This window comes from Clytia hemisphaerica, unplaced genomic scaffold (genome assembly GCF_902728285.1).
Source record: "Clytia hemisphaerica strain Z4C2 unplaced genomic scaffold, Clytia hemisphaerica genome assembly, whole genome shotgun sequence".
Taxonomy (NCBI): Eukaryota; Metazoa; Cnidaria; class Hydrozoa; order Leptothecata; family Clytiidae; genus Clytia; species Clytia hemisphaerica.
The window spans coordinates 58288-64513 of NW_027103774.1; positions in this window are offsets into that span (position 1 = coordinate 58288).

Here is a 6226-nt window from a genome sequence, read left to right on the forward strand (position 1 = left end):
GTTTTTTTGCTGTACCTAACTCGAGATATCAACCCTTGAAAACCGTGTTTTTCAGCCAGAAACAGCTATTTTGTCCAGTTTTTGCGCTTTTTGAAGCTCAATATCTCGAGTTAGGTACTGAAATCACCTATACTTGCAATATATCTCTAATCCTAATTTTTTGAGAGCTTTCCAAAAATATACAACAGGTCTCCGTTTTCTCGAGCTAAAATTTTCATTAATTTTTAACCCTATGATTTTTGCCTGAGACCGTCATATTTGTCCGAAAATCACACCAAAGTGTCCGAAAAAAAATTGGAAACATAGTAATTTCGATTCCCCTACCCCTTAGCTTTCCAAAAATGTATAACAAGTGCTTCTAACAAAACAGTCGAGCGATTTTACAAAATGCCCTCTACTATTGAGTTAGAATCTGAGAATGTGTGTGTGTGTCTGTGTCTGTCTGTGTGTATGTCCCAAAACTTTGGGGCAGCCTGGAGACTTCAAAAATTGTTCGATTTAGCTGAAATTTGGCACACTTGTTCCTTGGGTGATTATCTGGGGGTGTTTTTTTCATTTTTCAAAAATTTTGATTTTTGGGGCCTGGGGACGGGTTTTTCGCCAAAACGAGGCTAAAACTTTGGGGCAGCCTGGAGACTTCAAAAATTATTCGATTTGGCTGAAATTTTGCACACTTGTTCCTTGGGTGAATATCTGGGGTGTTTTTTTCATTTTTTGAAAATTTTGATTTTTGGGGCCTGGGGACGAGTTTTTCGCCAAAACGAAATTTTGCACACTTGTTCCTTGGGTGAATATCTGGGGCTGCTTTTTGCATTTTTCAAAAATTTTGATTTTTGGGGCCTGGGAACGAGTTTTTTGCCAAAACGAAATTTTGCACACTTGTTCCTTGGGTGAATATCTGGGGCTGCTTTTTGCATTTTTCAAAAATTTTGATTTTTGGGGCCTGGGAACGAGTTTTTTGCCAAAACGAGGCTAAAGCTTTGGAGCAGTCTACATGCCTCCAAAATGATCGGATTTGGTTGAAATTTGGCACACGTGTTCATTGGGTGAATATCTGGGGGTCTACAATTGGGCCTATGAATGATTTGAAGCAACGATGTAAAAATAATAGATAACCAACTACCTCTAGAAGGCACTTCTCCCAAGAGAACAACCATTGTTTTCCTATTGAAATGAGCACTCCTTTAAATAGCTCTGTGTGCAGTGCGTGTTATGCTTTTAGCTAGATTTTGACACACTTTTTGACATCCACTGAATTGATAGACAATTTGAATTGTTATTTACTGCAAATTTCGGAATTTTTTTCAAAAGATAAAGGTACCAATCTTTAGATAAATTGGCTACGGATCGGCCTGATACCACTTAATCTTCATCTGGATAAATAAACGCTCATAAAATGATGTTATCTGAAAAATATATGTGTGATTTGAAGTGCGATATCTCACGAATGAAGGTTGTCTGATACAAAATAAACAGATGAATATTTATAGAACAATAATATCTAATTAAAAAATTCCTTCTGTGAGGCTGCCTATAGGAAAATACACTTTTTCTAACCCAAATTTTGGAAAAATATACATCACGTGATCGATTCTGTCCAATAGAAGGTTGCAAATGAAGCAAGTTTTTATTTAATTGCACTTTTTACGATGCAAAATGTCATTAATATTTTTACAACCATAACACGGATGTTTTTTGAGAATCAAGGCAAGTTGGTTATCTATTGTTTTTACATCGTTGTTTGAAGCCACTGAAGTTGAGCCCAGTGCGTTGCGCGCGCTCGACTATCTATAAGAATCACTATTAATAAGCATACATCTATGTTCTTTGCCAAATTACTAAATTTTTTGATGAGATAGATGTTTTTTTTGCTCACAAAGTCTTGAATATGAAAGAATATTTCAAGAGCATGAAATTTTGGTTTCTAAACGTTTTTTTTATAAGAAACAAACGATTAATTTTAATAGATCGTCACTATACTCTGTTAAAAACAATGGAAACGTAAAAGATAACTTTATTGAAACTGCTACCGCAAACATGAATTCGAAACCCACAATTAACGAAAATAATGAATTCATTAATAATCATTTAGTCGAATCCATTGCATCTGCTGCTGAACAAACAATACCCAAGATCCTCAACAATTTACAATCCAAACCCTGGCACAATGACCAAAAACTCTCTGAACTATATGAACAAAAATCCACACTGTTTACGAGAAACGCCGATCCCAAAGAATTAATTAAAGTCCGTAAGAAAATACGATTGAGAGCACGATACCTAAAAAATGAACACTTTAGAGCAGAAGCTGAAAGAATAAATCAACTTGCCGTAGAGAGAGAACTTCAAAAATTATTTCAACGTGCCAAGCAACAGGATACAACGCTTAAATCGATTCCCAATTCGTGCCCTAAAGAAAAATTGAAAAACCACTTCAAAACGCACTTTAATCCTCCAGACCCATCCATCTCGAGAACCCCTGAGGAGTTCACAACCAACATACCAGTGTTTGTAGAACAACTTCAACAGATATCACGTACTGTTATGATTAATGATGAACCCCCAACCCTAAATGAAATTGAACTGTACATAAATAAATTGAAACCAAACAAAGCTTCGAACGATGTAGAGGCTGAATTCCTTAAATCATTGAACAGTCCAGTTATGTTAGAATTAATTCATCGCTTAGCGTCTAACTTATGGGAAAATATGGACATTCCCCATGCATGGGGAAACTCAAAGCTCCGCACCTTGTGGAAAGGTAAAGGATCGAAAAACGACCCTGCCAAATATCGTGGTCTTAGTATCGGTTCCACTGTGTGCAAACTTGTTGTCAACATTATTCTAGACCGTTTGCGCTCATGGTATGAAGTTCAGCTATCCGAAGAGCAAAACGGTTTTCGAAAGGATCGAGGTACCACTGATGGCATTTATTCGATTAAGAGAGTCCAGCAGATTGCTCATCGTAAGAAGCAGCCTCTCTACCTTCTTTTCATTGATCTAACCGCCGCCTTTGACCACATTCCCAAAAAGTGGCTCTTTGATTCAATTAAACTACGTTTTACGGAAAACAACCCACCTCAACTTCTAAATATCCTCGAGAAATTATACGAGAACACAAGTTTAACATTCGAAGGCGAAACCTTCCAAACAACGTCTGGAGTTCGACAGGGCGGTCCCGAAAGTCCTTTCTTGTTTAATTTGTTCATATACTTTGTTATGCGTGTTTTTATTGAAAAATCTGAGGGAATGAATTTCTTTGATCATAAGTATCGAATTAACCCGTTTAGTTTTACAAGGGAAGAAAGATACATATTAAGGAGACATCACACTGATTTGAATGGCTCCTCTGATTTTGCCTGGTGTGGGTATGCAGACGATCTAGTTTTATTTCTCGTCAACCTCGTCAGTCTTCAAGATACCGCTAACCTGTTAGATGAGGTGTTCCAAAATTTTGGCCTCAGTATCAACAAAAGTAAAACTGAAACAATGATTTTAAATCACGACATCTTAGGAGTTGATGAATATCCAAAGTCAATCGTGTCTATTAACGATACACCCCTTAACAATGTTCCGAAATTCAAATATCTCGGCTGCTATATCGATTACCTTGACCCCAACACTGGAGACGCGGAAATCAATCACAGAATCCAAATGGCAAGTGTCAAGTTCTCTCAAATGTCAAATCTACTCCAAAATTTTCACATCAATCTAAAAACTCGCGTAAAGTTTCTGAATAGCTTTATACGTAGCAATACGTATACATGTCAAAAAAATCGTCACTAAAGCATATGGCACGCTGAAGAGTCTATCCCTCATCAAACGATATTTACCATACCGTGTACGACGCCAGTTGGCAGAATCTCTTGTATTGAGTAAAATAGACTATGGTGATACCGTAATTCACAACGCACCACAATATCTATTCAACCAATTACAACGAGTCCAAAATGCCACACACTGGGTGAAAACCGAAATTTCCAGTTCATTGGAAATACCAAAAAAGACCTAAAAATGTCTGGAAATCTCACTTTTTTTGGTATTTCCAAAGGTATGGAAATGTCAAATTCTCAAAATTTGGAAACGCCACTATGTGACATTCGCTAAATTCCCAGACTTTGAAATGTCAAATTTCCTGATCTTTTCTTATGTTTTAAAATTCATCTTTTTTGGGATTTCTTGAGGAATGGAAATGTCAAATTTCCCAAATTTGGAAACGCCACTATGTGACATTCGCTAAATTCCCAGACTTTGAAATGTCAAATTTTCTGATCTTTTTCATGTTTTAAATTCATCTTTTTTGGGATTTCTTGAGGAATGGAAATGTCAAATTTTCCAAATTTGGAAACGCCAATATGTGACATTTGCTAAATCCCATAACTTGGAAATTTCATATTTCCTGGTATTCCTTTTAATATTATCATCTTTTAATAGGTTTTAAAAAGCTTCAAATTACTATGTGAGGAAAGATGACCATAAAATCTTCGTTAATCTAATCATTTTACCAACTTGACGCTACAAGGATACAAAAAATGGCAAACCAACAAATAATACATAACATTAAATATTTATTTAACATGTTTCATTTCAAAGCACAAAGATAAAAAAAGCTATGATATTCTGTGATATTAATTGTATAAAAAATCCATCAAATCCACCATCTCACCATCAATCAAATTCCTGTCGAGTCTAGTTATTAGAACCTTGCATACAGTATTTGAAATTTTGTGTACAATAATCTGTTGAGTGTATCATTAAAACTGTGATTTCTGAGATTTCCGATGAATGTTTAGTTTACCCATTCTACAAGTTTATGTCTGGAGCGAAGGAGGTATGAGTTTTAATTAAGTTTTCAAGCCACTGATCTGAATGGTAAAGTCTGTCATTCTGAAGCGTAATGTATCAATACTCTGTCCATTGGAAATCCAAAAGAATTCAATTTAATTTACCGACTGCAACAATATTTCTTCGAGCAAAGCTTCAATTAAAAGTCTTGAAGGTACAGTAGAATGATTCCATGGTTGCGTTGTTTGTGACTGAATTTGTTTCCATTTCAAGTATTTTTTTTCTGAAAAGAAAATCAAACATTAAATCGAGCATTAAATGATAAGAAAATAATATAATTTTACAAGTTAAAAATTCATAACCAACACACAACTTCATCTTACAAAGAACTTTCGAGAAAAAAATAAAATCGAAATTTTTCACATGTTCGCTCAAAAGTCACATGATTGAATACTCACATATAATTGGCTCAACACTATGTTTATTGATTTAAGATAATAAACCACATTTTTCTTTCTTTCGCTCTCTTTTGTTGAAAATAATAAACAAATCTAATAAGCGATTTACGTCATAGCAAAGATAGTTCAAAATAAAGTCTTAAGGAGAGCAATTACTTCCATATAAGGAATAATAACAGGAAAGAAACACTTTTTATTTGAATATATTTTATTCAACCTTTTTTGTTAGAAAAACTTTGAATTTTCGACCGTTTTTCACAAAATTTGCTGAGTCGTGACCAACATTTGAAAGAATCTTTTTCCATTTTTGTGATCTTAGGACTGCTCTGAAAAATTGGTGAAATTCATACCCTTTACATGTCATACAGTGGGCATTTTCCTCAATATTTCAACCCTTTAAGAGCGAAAAATCTTTTTAAGAATCTCTGAAAATTCATCTTTAGTCTTTCTAGCGACTAAAAATTTGAAATTTCCTGAACTTTAAAAAGCGCTATAAAAATGTGAAATTTCGAATTTTGAAAGATGTGAAAATATAAACTTTCAGATCTTTTTGTAAATTAAAAGGTCAGATTTTGAAAATTCAGGAAATACGACTATTTTTGTGAAAACTTCAGGAAATATGACATTTTGAAAAATTTGGGAAAGTGATCTTTCATGGTCTTTCTGACAATGCAAAATTTCGGATATCTTGACATTTGAAATTATGAGAAATGTCACCTTTTTTTCTTTGGAAATCTTGGAAAGTTCATCTTTTAAATGTTTCTTACGACTCAGAAATCTCACATTTCCTGAATTCTAGAAGACCATAAAATGTGAAATTTCAAATTTTGAAATATCTGAAAATATCAGCTTTCAGATCTTTTTGTAAATTAAAAGGTCAGATTTCGAAAATCAGGAAATACGACTTTTTTTTATGGAAATTTCAGGAAATATGACATTTTCCAAATTTGGAAAATTCCCGAAGACAGCTTTTCACCCAGTGA